This window comes from Dermacentor silvarum, chromosome 10 (genome assembly GCF_013339745.2).
Source record: "Dermacentor silvarum isolate Dsil-2018 chromosome 10, BIME_Dsil_1.4, whole genome shotgun sequence".
Taxonomy (NCBI): Eukaryota; Metazoa; Arthropoda; class Arachnida; order Ixodida; family Ixodidae; genus Dermacentor; species Dermacentor silvarum.
The window spans coordinates 160,332,549-160,350,211 of NC_051163.1; the positions used below are offsets into that span (position 1 = coordinate 160,332,549).

The 17,663-nt window shown below is 51.3% G+C and overlaps 2 pseudogenes; both read right to left on the reverse strand.

Annotated features, from left to right (window-relative positions):
• Window positions 1-5,564: 5,564 nt before the first annotated feature.
• On the reverse strand, window positions 5,565-17,219 carry LOC119466260 (uncharacterized; annotated as a pseudogene).
• On the reverse strand, window positions 6,064-7,511 carry LOC119431340 (uncharacterized; annotated as a pseudogene).
• Window positions 17,220-17,663: the final 444 nt, after the last annotated feature.

The window sequence follows — 17,663 nt, forward strand, 5'->3', positions numbered from 1 at the left end:
ACGACGACGGCGTGGCTTTCTGTTTTGCACGCGCTCTCCTGAACGATTGCTGTAGCGTTGTGCGCCTTACCTTGTAAATATATCCATTGTATATATATTCTCCCCGTAACATCTTTGGTGGACGTGCGGGGTACGCTCGCTACAACACCGGGAACTGGATCTTCGCAGCGGACGGCGCGTTGCTGCCACCACAATGGCCGACCAAGCGACCGAGTGTGAGCAAAGCCCGTCACCGGTCATTCTCTTGCACCCTCGGGACCCCGGGACATTCAACGGCACAAGCGGCGTGGACGTCGATGAATGGCTGACAATGTATGAGCACGTCAGCCGCACTAACAAGTGGGACCCGATGATAATGCTTGCGAATTGCATCTTCTATTTGCGGGGCACTGCGCTACTCTGGTTCGAGACGCATGAGGCAGATCTGACAAGTTGGGACGTCTGTAAGCAGAAATTACGCTATCTATTTGGGAGACCTATCGGACGACATCTAGCGGCCAAGCAGGAGCTCGCAATTCGTGCTCAGACGTCCACAGAGCCGTACATCTCGTATATTCAGGACGTGTTGTCTCTGTGCCACAAGGTTGACAAGGGCATGCCTGAAGCGGACAAAGTGGGCCACGTACTGAAAGGCATCTGAAAAGGAATCTGCTACTGTATAAGAACTGCTCTACAGTGGAGTTGGTCATCGCTGAATGTCGTCTTTTTGAGCTGGCCAAAAGTCAACGTATTACTCACCGCTTCGACCTGACTTCCCAATACGGCTGCCACGTCATCATGCGGAGGTTTAGCCACGCTTCGGCAAGCGCAAGCTCCAGAAAACGTCACCAGGATCGTCGGTCGTGAACTCGAGGCTATGGCACCCGTTACCAGTCATGACGGTATGCAAAGCAACAACTTGGCTCCAATTTCGCTAATTCAGGCCGTGGTTCGCCAAAAGGTTGCGAATATGGGCATTTAACCCACATTTGATAATGGTCATGCTGCTACCAACCCGGTCGGCCCTGTCGTCGCTACTGCAAGACCGAACGCGACCTTCAGGCCACGTTATCGAAATCCAGCCGATTGGCGCACACCTGACGACTGGCCCATCTTATTCACGTGCTCCAGGATTGGACACATCGCCCGCCATTGCCGCAGCCACAGGCCCACGTCCTATCGACCAAACACTTACAGTCGCCCGGACCGTGCATCATATGCCCCGTCGTTCCGTCCTGAGGCCTCAAGTGCTGAACGTCCTCCTAGGGAAAACCGGATCAGCCGCTCACCGTCGCCCCAGCGCCGTCAGTCCCGCTCGCCCCAACCTCGCCGCTCTCGGTCTCCCTTTGACCGCCTCTCGTAAAACTAGCCAGTGCAGCCCCCGGAGGTGACGCTGCATTTACGACCCGGCCTGAAAATCCTCTGATTGTCCCTCATACCCGATGCAACCTTCTTGAAGTTCTTGTTGATGGTGTGGCAGTTACCGCTCTTGTTGATACCGGCACACAAATTTCTGTAATGAGCTCGAGCGTCCGGCACCGCCTCCAGAAAGTCCTGACGCCCGCGACTTCCCCTACCGTCCGAGTAGCCGACGGGAGTACACCTGCCGTACTTGGAATGTGCACTGCACGCATCACCATTTCTGGTCGCCACACATCTGTTGTTTTTGCTGTTCTAGAACTGTGCCCCCATGACCTCATATTGGGAATCGACTTTCTGTCCACACACGCTGCCCTTATCGACTGCTCCGCGGGACTTCTCCGGCTAGAACTTCCTTCGTGCTCCGACAACGTCGATGCCGGCCCATCCCGCCTACGCTCCGTCGAGTTTCTTCGATTGCCTCTGCAAGCCGCAATATACGTCCAGCTTTCAGCCTTTCCGCCCCTACCCGACGGCGACTACGTTGCCTGCCCTATTCCTGAGGTCGCCATGACACACATCGTCGCGCTCCCCTATACGGTGGTGACTGTTACAAACAACGGCACCTCCTTTCCCATCCTCAATTTTGGCTACTCGACGCAAGTTCTTCTTCGCGGCATATCACTCGCTCATCTAACCCCATTGGCCGGCCACACGGTTTCTGCCCTGACCACAGAACCTCCACTGGATTTTTCACCGCCGTCATCGCAGTCAGGTCCGTCTTGCGACCACTTCGCCCGCATGATATCAGGAGACTTCGCTCCGGCACAATCCGCTGCCCTTCGCCGCGTGCTGGTTTCCTAGCAGGATATCTTTGACTTTGGCGACCGTCCTTTGGGCCAGACTTCCATCGTCACCCATCGCATTCATACCGACGATGAGAGTCCTATTCACCGACGGCCTTACCGTGTGTCAGCTCCGGAGCGTCTTGAAATCCAACAGGAAGTGGAGAAAATGCTGGGCAAAATCATCATTGAACCCTCATGCAGTCCTTGGCCCTCTCCCGTCGTACTTGTGAAAAAGAAGGACAATAGCTGGAGATTTTGTGTAGACTACCGCCACCTCAACCAGATTACCAAGAATGATTTGTATTCTCTCCCGCGTATTGATGACGCACTGGACTGCTTGCACGGCGCCAGATATTTCTCTTCCATCGACCTGCGCTCAGGATATTGGCAAATCGCTGTGGACGACCAAGACCGCGACAAGACCGCCTTCGTGACTCCTGATGGCCTCTACCAATTTAAAGTGATGTCTTTTGGCCTATGTAACGCCCCTGCTACTTTCGAGCGCATGATGGACTCTCTTCTTCCAGGCATCAAGTGGTCAATATGCCTTTGCTACCTGGACGATGTCATCGTTTTTTCGACTACGTTTGAAAACAATCTCACTCGCCTGTCCACCATCCTTGATGTTTTTCGCCGCGCTCGTCTTGAGCTTAACTCGTCGAAATGTCGCTTTGGGCACCGTCAAATATGCGTACTCGGCCACCTTGTTGAAGCTGCAGGCGTGCAGCCAGACCCTGACAAAGTACGCGCGGTTAGTTCCCTACTGCACGGTCGGCCAAGGACGTCCGCAGTTTCCTTGGCCTGTGCTCGCACTTCCGTCGTTTTGTCCAGAACTTCGCGGAAGTTGCCCGCCCTCTAACTGGCCTACTCAAGAAGGACGTCGTTTTCACTTGGAGTAGTGACCACGCGGACGCCTTTTCATCGCTCGTTGCCATCCTAACGAACCCATCTGTTCTAGCACATTTCGACCCGTCAGCCAGCACGGACGTTCGTACCGACGCCAGTGGCCACGGTATAGGCGCCGTCCTTGCACAATAGCAGCACGGCCTCCGCCGCGTGGTCGCCTATGGTCATCTGTTGTGACCGTGGTCGTCTGTTGCGGTCGGAGCAAAATTACTCGATCACAGAACGCGAGTGCTTAGCTCTCGTCTGGGCCATCGCAAAATTCCACCCGTACGTGTATGGCAGGCACTATTCAGTTATTACAGACCACCATGCGCTTTGCTGGCTTTCCTCGCTCAAGGACCCCACTGGTCGCCTTGGCCGTTGGGCACTCCGCTTGCAAGAGTACTCATTTTCTGTTTTCTACAAATCTGGACGGCTTCACCAAGACGCTGACTGCTTGTCACGATACCCGGTCGATCCCCCTGATACACTGGAAGATGAACCTGACACCTTTGTTCGGGCCATTACAGACTTCGTCCACATAGCTGACGAACAGCGCCGCGACTCATCTTTGCGGCCTATTATAGACGGTCTCAACTCACCACACCCTGACCGTTCCCTACGTATGTTTGTGCTCCACAACGACACCTTACACAGCTACAACACCGGGCCTGACGGCGCTGAGCTCTTGCTTGTTGTTCCCGCGCATCTTCGCTCTACTGTTTTGCGCCAGCTTCACAATGTACCGGCGGCCCGACACCTAGGCGTGTCACGCACGTATGATCGCATCCGTGGGCGCTTCTTTTGGCCTGGTCTCTACCGTTCTGTGCAACAGTACGTTGCGGCTTGTGACCTCTGCCAGCGACGCAAGACTCCTGCCCTACTGCCTGCTGGCAGCCTTCAGCCCCTCGATATCCCTGATGAACCATTTTTGCCCGTTGGGACTCGATCTTCTAGGGCCTTTTCCCATGTCAACCACTGGCAATAGATGGGTTGCAGTCGCTACTGACTGCGCAACGCGGTACGCTGTTGCACGAGCACTTCCCACCAGCTGTGCTACTGATGTAGCCGATTTCCTTCTTCACAACGTCATCCTGCGCCACGGTGCTCCTCGTGAGTTAATCACGGAGCGCGGCCGCTGCTTCCTGTCAAAGTAGTCGAAGACGTTCTTCGTTCTTGCAAGACCAATCACAAGTTCACCACTGCGTACCATCCACAGACAAACGGCCTTACTGAACGCCTCAACCGTACTCTCACAGATATGCTTGCTATGTACGTGTCTGAGGACCACCGAGACTGGGACATTAACTTGCCTTTTGTGACCTTCGCCTACAACTCTTCTCGTCACGGCACAGCTGGTTACTCACGTTTTTATCTACTGTTTGGCTACGACCCACCATTGCCTATGGACACCATACTTCATCCTCACGCAGACACATCCTCTTCCTATGCTCATGATGCTCTTGCCCGTGCTGACATCGCCCGTCAGGTTGCCCGCGATCACTTGTCGGCTTCACAGGTCAATCAAAAATGTCTTTGACCGCCGACACCGGGAGGTGAACTTCTCTCCAGGATCGCTCGTCTTGCTGTGGTTCCCGTCACGTCGCTTTGGCCTATGCGAAAAACTCTCCCGTTATGCTGGCCCTTACGGCGTCGTACGCAACGTCACTAATGTGACCTATGAAATCGCTCCGCTAAATCCCAAGTCGGCCTCTGCAACAATCGCGAATGACATAGTCCATGTCTCGCGCCTTAAACCGTACCACTCTCGGCCCGGGCCCTAATTACACCGGCACGGTGCTTCTGCCGCCGGCGGGTAATGTCACAAGTGGCGATCCTGTGGTCGGTGCTTGGACGATAACGACGACGACGGCGTGGCTTTCTGGTGTGCACGCGCTCTCCTGAACGATTGCTGTAGCGTTGTGCGCCTTACCTTGTAAATATCTCCATTGTATATATATATATTCTCCCCGTAACAATTTCATAAGAAGCCAACAATATCACCAAGGACAACATACGGGAAATTACTTGTACTTGTTCAGCACAGGAGCCGAGGGACGAGGCGGACTACTGGCAAGCGGAAACCAAAAACAAAACTTTATTCCTACTCTCCCAAAGCACCTTTTATGCAAGGTCTTTGTAGCGCCACCTTATGCCTACTTGCACAAGGCACACAGGTGGTGACCTCTACATCCCTCCTTTTCACCTTTTATGGGACAGGTCCCTACAAGTCCAACCACCGCGGTGGTCTCACTATACGACCGCTGCGAGTCTGTGTCATCGTTTCCTGCGGCGTCACTTCTGACTGCGTTGGATGTTCTCGAGGTGCTGCAGGCTGCATGATCTCGGGAGGGTTAGGCGGAGAAGCTGCCATTTGAGCTGGGGCAACACCACCTAGACCTTTAAGGCCTCTCCACGGCTCAGTGACGTCACCCTACCACGACGGCGCTGGACGTTCGGCTTCCGCGACCACTTGGCTTTCCCAACAGTTCAGCGAGCTGAGAATGCCGCTTGGAAACAATTATTCTTTTTTGGGAACCATATTTTTCTTGCAAAAAGCCTGATTTTTTTCGTCCTCGTTTGCGCGAAGGTGTACCCCTTACCTTTGACATACCGTTACTCATTTGATTATGTATCAATATGCAGATTCGTGAAGCTACGTTTCAAACATTTTCTATTTGAAATACTGAATGAAAGAGACTTTCAGAAGTCATATTTTATTTTCAGGAGAGAAACATGAGAAGTCAGCAGTTAATGAAAGCTGTTTCGCCACAAAAGCTGACATTGCAATAAGCCAACACAACTTAAAGCTGCTCCGCAGGCACAAGAAAATACACTGTGTACAGAAATACAACACGCAAACCGGTTTCGGAGCTAACATCCACCAGTAACCAATGAATACAGTCACAAGCAAACAAGTCACAAGCAAGCAAGCAAAACGAAGCACTGATTTTGAATAATGAAAGAAATCAGTCGCAAGTGCGTGGAGCGGTTAGTTTTTCAGAGTCTGCAGTTTTCGCTCTTTTTCTTTCGCGGCCTTTTCAGCTACAAGTTGATCATTTTTTCTTTTGCAAAAGTTACTTCATAACGTGTTAGCTGCTGCACATAGGACGTGGTGCATCACCACTCGCGGGGTGTGTCCATTCTCACACACATCGAAATCAATGCTGTGAATAATAAATCATGTGTGAGTGCCAAAAGTGCCTCCTTTTGATTCGGCAGTGCATGAAATTGTGTTGCATGCTGTTCGCTCCTCAGTTTGTCCAGAACTATTTCTGCTGTAAGAACAGCGTTTGTTATTGCAGGCTGAGGAAACTTGAGACCGCCACGGGTCATGGCCTGCACTAATTCCCCACGTTCAACCTCAATGTTGTCTTCTAGCATCAAATTTCCTTTGCAAGACATGCATGAAAGTTTTTTGAACGCAGCATGGGCACAGTAACCAGCAACGTAGGTGGTTGCATGGAGATTTGGTGCCTTCTTCTGATAGTCATCGTCCGCAACCTCAATGTCAAAGTTGTCGAGCACATCATCTTTTACTGCCACTGCAGCTGTTGGAGTTTCCATTTCTGGGAGCTCCAGAATAGTTTGCAGACGAAGTTTTCGCTCAGACTCATACACTTGTCGTATGGATATGTGGTATTGCGCACCAGCGAGTTGGCGATACTTGCCAAACCTCTCTTCCAAACAATCGGTCTGAAACTTTCCTAACAGCACATAGTCAAAGTGCATTTCCTCTAAGCAATATTTAGTCGCTTTTACTAAGGTGCATGTCGTGAGACGGAGGGCACTGTGCGTCTCCCTTGTAAGTATGCCTGTGTCAAACTTGAGAGACTGCCACAGATCTAGCCATTTCACTAGACTCAACAAAAACTGGACCTGAGGACTTGTTACTGATGTAATCAGTGACTGCAGCTCGTCACGAAGCCGAATGCCCTTGTTGCATGTCTTTACATTCAGAATGCTCCACCACTTTATTATTTCTAAAAACTCTGCAGTTCCAACCACATGCTCGAGCTGAAGTCTGGGCCCACATGTCCGAAGAGCCGCCGCTGTAGAGAGGTTGAAAAATTTTAGCGCAAGCATGACATTTTGGCGCTCAATGTTCGATGGATTAAGAGCTTTTGTTGTAAGCGTTGGTGCAGACTTAATCAGGCTGACTGTTGTTTTGAGTGAAGCTCTCGAAGAGTTTTAAATGAAGCTGTGAGTATAGGTGGTTTTTCGCTAGGTCCTGTGGGATTAGGAAAGAACATGCACGTTCCAGCATTACGCTGATTGATCCAATTGTTTCTCACACACTTAAATAAGTGTACAGGGTCAATTAGAAAAAAAAAAGTGGGCGTTCAGAGTCTGCAGGGTGTCTATATACACTTTGAAGTTTGCAGGGCGCCCCAAAAAGTGACATTGTCTTACGGTTGATGGAGTTGTTGTCGCTTATAACTGCAATGATACGTAAATCGACATTCTCCAGCTCAGTAACAATGCTGTGCAGAATGGTATGAAGCTGCTGTGCGCTGATACGCTCTACCCGCAGTATGTGCACTACATTTTTCTGAGATCAAAGCAAGCTTTGCATCATGAACACGTGAGCTGTCTTCGCTGCATTTGAGCTATTACATGCTGCACCAACAATTACGCCTCCCTTATAATCAAAATAAGGCTGCAAGTGGATTTCGTTCATCATGACAACGACAATTTTCTCATGTTCCTTCATCGTAGTGGCAAGCTTCTTTGCATAGGATAGGAATAAAGCCCTTTGCTGCTCGTGTGTCGGGCTTACTTTGTAGGAATCGCATATTGTCACGTAGTAGTGACGCTGAAGAGAACAGTCGTAAAACTGTGTACGACGAAACTGGTTGTTTATTGGGCGAACCTGTGCCCACAAAAGCAAGGTACACTCAAAGCACAACGATAGCGGCGAACACAGTCGGCGATCGTCGAAAATCTGATCAGCGGCGAAACGCGTCGGCTTTTATACCTGAGTCATCGAAGGTTCCAGATTAATCCCTGATGCCCGCGTGTCTTCCAGAAAGTTCTAGACAATTCGCGTCGCTCATACAATCAGATTACATGAGCGTCAGTGACCACAGACGAAGGATAGAAGCATCGATAACGTTCGAGAAGCTTCCGATGCAGGCGCGTCCTGCGCCGAGCGATAACGTTCAACACCTGTTAGCCGGTGGAAAGCGGCCACCGGTGAAAGATAAACATGTATACGTGTCAATACCCTCCCCTTAAAAAGCATCGTCCCGATGCTAAGAACACGAAAGCGAAAACAAAACCACGCGCAATAAACAAACCAAAAAAAAAATCAATAACGAAGTAACAAAGTACCTAACGTCGTCAGCGGGCGTAGAAAGGTTTAAGACGCACCACATGGATGACTTCGGGTCGTGCCCGGCGCCGCTGTGATTGCGAAATGCCGTCTGGTACGACCTCATAGTCCAGTGCGCCAATACGTCGGATTATCTTATATGGTCCGAAATAGCGACGCAACAGTTTCTCGCTAAGTCCTCGTCGGCGTATCGGAGTCCAGACCCAAACACGGTCGCCGGGCTGGTACTCGACGTAGCGTCGTCGAAGATTGTAGTGTCGGCTGTCGGTCCTCTGCTGGTTCTTGATGCGCAGGCGGGCGAGCTGTCGACCCTCTTCGGCACGCTGCAAATAAGTGGCAACGTCGAGATTTTCTTCGTCAGCGACGTCCGGTAGTATGGCGTCAAGCGTCGTTGCTGGGTTCCTGCCGTAGACCAGGTTGAACGGCGCCATGTGCGTCGTTTCTTGCACGGCCGTGTTGTATGCGAAGGTCACGTACGGAAGGATGGCATCCCACGTCTTGTGTTCGACGTCGACGTACATTGCCAGCATGTCGGCGATGGTCTTATTTAGGCGCTCGGTGAGGCCATTCGTCTGCGGGTGGCAGGCGGTGGTGCGGCGATGGCTTGTCTGGCTGTATCGCAGGATGGCTTGAGTTAGTTCTGCCGTAAAGGCCGTGCCTCTGCCAGTGATGAGGACCTCTGTCAGCAGGAGGATGTTCTCAACGAAGAATCGGGCTACCTCGGCGTCACTGCCTTTGGGCAAGGCTTTTGTTTCGGCGTAGCGGGTGAGGTAGTCCGTAGCGACGACGATCCGTTTATTCCCGGAAGTCGACGTCGGAAAAGGCCCCAGTAAGTCCATCCCGATCTGCTGGAACGGTCGGCGAGGTGGCTCGATTGGCTGTAGAAGTCCGGCTGGCCTTGTCGGCGGTGTTTTGCGTCGCTGACAGTCTCGGCATGTCCTTACGTAATGGGCGACGTCGGCAGAGAGGCGAGGCCAGTAGTATTTTTCTTGTATCCTCGCGAGAGTGCGGGAAAAACCAAGATGTCCAGCCGTTGGGTCGTCATGGAGAGCTTGCAGAACCTCTGGACGCAATGCTGAGGGTACTACGAGGAGGTAGTTGGCTCGGAGAGGCGAGAAGTTCTTCTTTAGGAGAATGCCGTTTTGCAAGAAGAACGACGCCAATCCTCGCCTGAACACCTTCGGCACAATGACGGTCTTGCCTTCCAGGTAGTCTACAAGGCTCCTTAGTTCCGGGTAGGCTCGCTTTTGTTCGGCGAATTCGTCGGCACTGATGGGTCCCAAGAAACTGTCGTCATCCTGGTCGTCTTGTGGCGGCGGTTCGACGGGGGCGCGAGACAAACAATCGGCGTCAGAGTGCTTCGCCCGGATTTGTAAACGACGGTGATGTCGAATGCTTGAAGTCTCAGGCTCCATCGTGCGAGGCGACCTGAAGGATCCTTCAAGTTAGCTAGCCAACACAAGGCGTGGTGGTCGCTCACAACTTTAAAAGGCCTGCCATAGAGGTAGGGGCGAAACTTTGATGTAGCCCAGATGATGGCGAGGCACTCCTTTTCTGTTGTGGAATAATTTGCTTCCGCCTTCGATAGCGACCGGTTAGCGTAACTTACAACCCTTTCTAGTCCGTCAGTCCTCTGCACAAGCACGGCGCCGAGTCCTACGCTGCTTGCGTCGGTGTGTACTTCGGTATCGGCATTTTCGTCAAAATGCGCAAGTATTGGCGGCGATTGCAGGCGTCGCTTCAGTTCTTCAAATGCTTCGACTTGCGGCGTCTGCCACTTGAACTCGACGTCGGCCTTCGTGAGATACGTCAGTGGCTCAGCGATCCGTGAAAAATTCTTGACGAAGCGCCTGTAATAGGCGCACAGTCCAAGAAATCTACGCACTGCCTTCTAGTCAGCGGGCGGAGGAAAGTTGGAGATGGCCGCAGTTTTCTGAGGGTCGGGGCGCACTCCAGACTTGTTGATGACGTGGCCCACAAACAAGAGCTCCTCATATGCGAAGCGGCACTTTTCTGGCTTCAACGTGAGTCCGGAGGTCTTGATTGCTTGAAGAACTGTTTCAAGGCGCCGGAGGTGTTCCTCGAAGCTTGAGGCAAACACAACGACGTCGTCCAAATAGACGAGGCAAGTCTGCTACTTCAAGCGTGCCAGTACTGTATCCATGACACGTTGGAAAGTGGCAGGCGCCGAGCAAAGACCAAACGGCATGACCTTGAACTCGAACAGTCCGTCTGGTGTTATAAACGCAGTCTTCTCCCGGTCCCTCTCGTCGACTTCGATTTGCCAGTAGCCGGTTTTGAGGTCCATCGACAAATAATACTTTGCGTTGTAGTGTCGATCCAAGGCGTCGTCAATTCTTGGGAGGGGGTATACGTCCTTCTTCGTGATTTTGTTGAGGTGACGATAATCGACGCAGAAACGTAGGGTTCCATCCTTCTTCTTCACTAACACCACGGGGGACGCCCACGGACTCTTGGACGGCTGGATGATGTCGTCGCGTAGCATTTCGTCGACTTGTTGCCTTATGGCCTCGCGTTCGCGCGCCAAAACTCGGTACCGGCTCTGACGGAGTGGCCGGACATTTTCGTCGGCTATGATGCTGTGCTTGGCGACAGGGGTTTGTCGAACTTTTGACGACGACGAGAAGCAGTCCTCGTATTGCAGGAGTAGAGCCTTTAGTTGTTCTTTCTTATGCCTAGGAAGGTTCTGATTGACGTCGAAAGTTGGTTCAGGTACTATAGTCATCGTTGCAGGTGCACTGGAATCCGTGAAGGCGAAAGCACTGCTCGCTTGTACTATTTCGTCGATGTAGGCGACCGTTGTGCCTTTGTTAATGTGCTTGTATTCGTCGTTGAAGTTCGTGAGCATCACTCTTGCTTTCCCTTCACGTAGCTCAGCTATGCCTCTAGCGACGCAAATTTCACGATCGAGCAGTAAGTGATGATCGCCCTCGATGACGCCCTCCATGTCTGCAGGCACTTCGGTACCGACGGAAATGATTACGCTGGAGCGAGGCGGAACGGTGACTTGTTCTTCAAGCACATTCAAGGCATGGTAACTTATGCTTGTATCCGGTGGTATCGCATTGTGCGTTGAAAGCGTTATCGACTTGGACCTTAAGTCGATGACTGCACCGTGTTGATTTAGAAAGTCCATGTCTAGGATGACATCCCTGGAGCAGTGGTGCAGGATTACGAAGCTCGCCGGGTAAGTGCGGTTGTTTACCGTGACTCGCGCTGTGCAGATTCCTGTCGGCGTTATTAGGTGGCCTCCCGCTGTCCGGATATCGGGTCCTTGCCAGGCTGTTTTCACCTTCTTCAACTTGGCGGCGAACGGGCCACTGAAGACGGAATAGTCGGCTCCAGTGTCGACGAGAGCGGTGACGTTATGGCCATCGATGTGCACGTCTAGATCGGTAGACCGGCGTCTGGCGTTGCGCTTAATTCGTGGCGTCGGATCACGGCTGCGTCGGCTTGCTCTGCTTCTGCTAGGTCGCGTCGGAAGGTCTTCTTTCAGCGGCGAAGTGCGGTCAAGGCTGTTGCTAGGCGGCGTGCTGATATCTCGTCGCGATGAATCGCGAATCGTCGTCGTCGGCGGCGTCGGAGGATCTTCGGCATTGCGTCGTACAGCAACCGCACCTCCATCGGTTTCTGCCTTTAGTTTCCCGGGTTGGGGCTGGGAGATCGGCCCCGGGTGGGACCGTTGTACTGACGGCGATGCGGCGAGATGTAGCGGCCTGGTGACGGCGAGCGTGAGGATCGTGGTGGTGGCCACTGGGCTCCGGCGAGGTAGTCGGCGATGTCGCGCGGTCATTCACCTCGATCGGGACGCGGCGCGTTGACCGGGAACGCTCGTAGGCCCATCTCGCGGTATGGGCACCGGCGGTAGACATGGCCGGCTTCCCCGCAGTGATCGCAGAGCGGGCGGTGGTCGGGGCCGCGCCAAATGTCCGTCTTCCTCTGTTAGCTGTGCTAGGCGACGGGCGGGCGTGCTGGCGGCGGCGGCGGTGGACGACGGAACTGCGGCGTTACGGGGCTCTGGCGCGAGCGCGGAGGGGGGCCTTGACGACGGGCGACGGCGTCGTAGGTCAGCGCTTCCGGCTGGGGTTGCGGCGATGGTGGCTGCACATCGGGAACTCCAAGTGAGCGCTGAACTTCGTCTTGACGAAGTCGGCGATAGATGCCACGTGAGGCTGCGACCTGAGAAAGAGCTTATGCAGCTCCTCGCGAACGACCGCTCTGATGGTCTCGCGCAGGTCGTCGGCGCCTAGCGCTTGAGCGTCGGCGCAGTTGGTCAGGGCACGGCGGTTGTATTGCCTGACGCGCATTTCAAGCGTCTTCTCGATTATTGTAGCCTCGGAAAGAAATTCGGCGACAGTCTTGGGCGGGTTGCGCATCAATCCGGCGAATAGTTGCTCTTTGACACCCCGCATCAAGAACCGAACTTTCTTTTCTTCAGACATGTCGGGGTCGGCGTGGCGGAAAAGGCGAGTCATCTCCTCCGTGAAGATCGCGATGTTCTCGTTCGGCAATTGCACTCTGGTTTCTAAGAGAACCTCTGCCCTCTCCTTTCGTACGACACTAGTGAAGGTCCTCACGAAGTTTTCACGAGAAAGGTCCCGCGTAACCAGGGTGGTGTCTCTGTTCTCAATCCAGGTCCGAGCAGCGTCATCCAACGAAAAATAGACATGGCGCAGCTTGTCGTCGTCGCTCCATTTGTTGAACGTCGCGGTCCGCTCGTATGTCTCCAGCCAGGTTTCAGGGTCTTCAGCCGATGATCCACGGAAGGTCGGTGGCTCCCGAGGTTGTTGCAGCAGGATGGGGGACGCTGGGGCTGCCATTGGGGTCGTTGACTTGCCCATGATCGCTGTGGTCTTCTCGGGAAGAAGTCCGTACTTCGGCAGAAGTCCTTGCTGCCTACGGCTAGCTCGCTGGTCCTTGGTGACGTTGCCGTTGTCTTCCGGTTTCGGGCTTGGATCGCGGCTTTGCGGGGGCGTTCGCTGCATGAACGCACTAGCACCTCCACCAGATGTCACGTAGTAGTGACGCTGAAGAAAACAGTCGTAAAACTGTGTATGACGAAACTGGTTGTTTATTGGGCGAACCTGTGCCCACAAAAGCAAGGTACACTCAAAGCACAACGATAGCGGCGAACACAGTCGGCGATCGTCGAAAATCTGATCAGCGGCGAAACGCGTCGGCTTTCGTACGTGTCAATATAAAAAAAATTACACCATCTTCCCGTAGGGTATCCTGAGTAGTATGCGAAGCAGCCAGGGGGTCGACTCAAGTTGCCATTAGTTTTCAGTTCGACGTTTCCGTTAGGTTGAGGTACGTAGCTACCGGCTTCGCGAGCCCGAAGTGCGGGATCGGCCTGTCGCCGCTGCCGTTTCGTGGCCGCGGCTCGAGCCAACACCACCTAGACTTTAAGGCCTCTCCACGGCTCAGTGACGTCACCCTACCACGACGGCGCTGGACGTACGGCTTCCGCGACCCCTTGGCTTTCCTATACAGTTCAGCGAGCTGAGAATGCCGCTTTGAAACAATTATTCTTTTTTGGGAACCATATTTTTCTTGCAAAAAGCCTGATTTTTTTCGTCCTCGTTTGCGCGAAGGTGCACCCCTTACCTTTCGACATACCGTTACTGATTTTATTATGTATCAATATGCATATTTGTGAAGCTACGTTTCAAACATTTTCTATTTTAAATGCTGAATGAAAGAGACTTTCAGAAGTCATATTTTATTTTCAGGAGAGAAACATGAGAAGTGAGCAGTTCATCAAAGCTGTTTCGCCACAAAAGCTGACATTGCATTAAGCCAACACAACTTAAAGATGCTCCGCAGGCACAAGAAAATACACTGTGTACAGAAATACAACACGAAAACCGGTTTCGGAACTAACATCCACCAGTAACCAATGAATACAGTCACAAGCAAGCAAGCAAAACGAAGCACTGACATTGAATAATGCAAGAAAGCAGTCGCAAGTGCGTGGAGCAGTTAGTTTTTCAGAGTCTTCAGTTTTCGCTCTTTTTCTTTCGCGGCCTTTTCAGCTACAAGTTGATCATTTTTTCTTTTGCAAAAGTTACTTAATAACGTGTTAGCTGCTGCACATAGGACGTGGTGCATCACCACTCGCGGGGTGTGTCCATTCTCACACACATCGAAATCAATGCTGTCAATTATTAAATCATGTGTGAGTGCCAAAAGAGCCTCCTTTTGATTTGGCAGTGCATGAAATTGTGTTGCATACTGTTCGCTCCTCAGTTTGTCCAGAACTATTTCTGCTGTAAGAACAGCGTTTGTTATTGCAGGCTGAGGAAACTTGAGACCGCCACGGGTCATGGCCTGCACTAATTCCCCACCTTCAACCTCAATGTTGTCTTCTAGCATCAAATTTCCTTTGCAAGACATGCATGAAAGTTTTTTGAACGCAGCATGGGCACAGTAACCAGCAACGTAGGTGGTTGCATGGAGATTCGGTGCCTTCTTCTGATAGTCATCGTCTGCAACCTCAATGTCAAACTTGTCGAGCACATCATCGTTTACTGCCACTGCAGCTGTTGCAGTTTCCATTTCTGGGAGCTCCAGAATATTTTGCAAACGAAGTTTTCGCTCAGACTCATACACTTGTCTTATGGATATGTGGTATTGCGCACCAGCGAGTTGGCGGTACTTGCCAAACCTCTCTTCCAAACAATCGGTCTGAAACTTTCCTAACAGCACATAGTCAGAGTGCATTTCCTCTAAGCAATATTTTGTCACTTTTACTAAGGTGTCTGTCGTGAGACGGAGGGCACTGTGCGTCTCCCTTGTAAGTATGCCTGTGTCAAACTTGAGTGACTGCCACAGATCTAGCCACTTCACTACACTCAACAAAAACTGGACCTAGGGACTTGTTACTGATGTAATAGGTGACTGCAGCTCGTCACGAAGCCGAATGCCCTTGTTGCATGTCTTTACAATGCTCCACCACTTTGTTATTATTTCTAAAAGCTCTGCAGTTCCAACCACATGCTCGAACTGAAGTCTGGGCCCACATGTCCGAAGAGCTGCCGCTGTAGAAGGGTTGAAAATTTTTAGCGCAAGCATGACATTTTGGCGCTCAATGTTCGATGGATTAAGAGCTTTTCTTGTAAGCGTTGGTGCAGACTTAATCAGCTGACTCTGTTCTTTTGAGTGAAGCTCTCGAAGAGTTTTAAATGAAGCTGTGAGTATAGGTGGTTTTTCGCTAGGTCCTGTGGGGCTAGGAAAGAACATGCACGTTCCAGCATTTCGCTGATTGATCCAATTGTTTCTCACACACTTCAATAAGTGTACAGGGTCAATTAGAAAAAAAAGTGGGCGTTCAGAGTCTGCAGGGTGTCTATATACACTTTGAAGTTTGCAGGGCGCCCCAAAAAGTGACATTGTCTTACGGTTGATGGAGTTGTTGTCACTTATCACTGCAATGATACGTAAACCGACATTCTCCAGCTCAGTAATAATGCTGTGCAAAATATTATGAAGCTGCTGTGCGCTGATACGCTCTACCGGAAGTATGTGCACTACATTTTTCTGAGATGAAAGCAAGCTTTGCATCATGAACACGTGAGCTGTCTTCGCTGCATTTGAGCTATTACATGCTGCACCAACAATTACGCCTCCCTTATAATCAAAATAAGGCTGCAAGTGGATTTCGTCCATCATGAGAACGACAATTTTCTCATGTTCCTTCATCGTAGTGGCAAGCTTCTTTGCGTAGGATAGGAATGAAGCCCCTTGCTGCTCGTGTGTCGGGCTTACTTTGTAGGAATCGCATATACGACGTATTGTTGACTGATGTGGTAGCCTAATGTTTCCAGAACTGCGGAGAAACCTGTAGGCATGCGGAGAAACTGTATATAAAATGCTCGAAAACACTAGCAACTCTGGAGAATACCGCAATGAGTTGCAGTGCTTCACAAGGAGAAGAGCAACTTGCTCTTTGAGAAATCGGACAGCATTCAGTTGCTCAACATTCGACAGCTCGCAATTTGAGGCATCTTGAAGAAGAGAAAGTGTCAACGTCAGTATACGCTTAATTCTCTCCTCTTCCTTAGGCAAAATCTTGTGATCTAAGGCCTCAACATCATCTAGCAGGCGGGTCAAGAGGCGCATATCATTAATTTTCACAGGGATGGTATCTATGCCATCAGTTGTAGTGAGCTGCACATCTCGGCAATAAACTTTCACAGTGAGGTCCTGTGAGATCGTGATCGACAGAAAAATAGAAGGGGTATCAACAGAAGCAAGACCGAAAAAAACCACGCAGGTGGGTCGAGAAATAACATTCCAGAAGCTGGAAAGCTTGATTTCCGAAACTCGCTCCAACAGAGTCTGGAAAGTGTCGATATTGTTTCCTGACTCTTCCTCCTCGTAGGTCTGAAGTGATGCGGCGATGGCTTCCCGCAAGGAAGCTGCTTCAAGGCGCATCCTCTTTTCATCAGGTGCCTCTCGAGACGTGGCTGTAGCGGGTGCGGAGAGGTACGCGGGACAGTTCGGGAAAACACAAGGAACGGCGTCGGGGCTAAGGCGAGCAATCTTCAATTTTGCCTCGACGACCTTGCCTGTTTTCGAGTCCACATAACTAGAAGAAGTCCGAATGTCTGACGCTCGGAAGTGCCGTTCGCAGACCTGGACACAAAACGGAAATAAGTTGGCATATTTAGGAGAGCTAACATGACGAGTGAAACAGTGAACACAAGATACTGAAAACTGGCGTCGCGCAGCATGTCAACGTTTACAGATCGTGGAATAAATGTCACGATTTTGTAACTTACCACTGAGCGCTTTCCGTGTACGAAATCAGCACGTGGAATGGCTTTTAACCATTGCCTTCTTCTGTCAGTGTCAGCCGGGAAAGTGAACCCGCGCACAGCCTTCTCCCCGTCGTAGTTCCCGCGGCAGCCGGGAACACAACAGTGACCTGGCATTTTCACAAATAGCCCAGGAAATGTCACACGCACATGTTGCTTTTAAGGATGTTTCACTCGATATCCATCCAAGAATTCGCCGCCGGAGCTAAACTTCAGTAAATGGCAAAGAAACGACGAAGAAACACGTGCAACGCACACGGTATATGTAACGAACGCAAAGAACATGTGCAAACTTGACGATGGCGATGTCCACAGCCATGGCGATGTCTCATCTCACATTACTATTTTAAAATTAATATTTAAAAAAAGCTTCCCGATAATAATTTTTAAATTGTGCATTAGCAGGAATAGAAATAA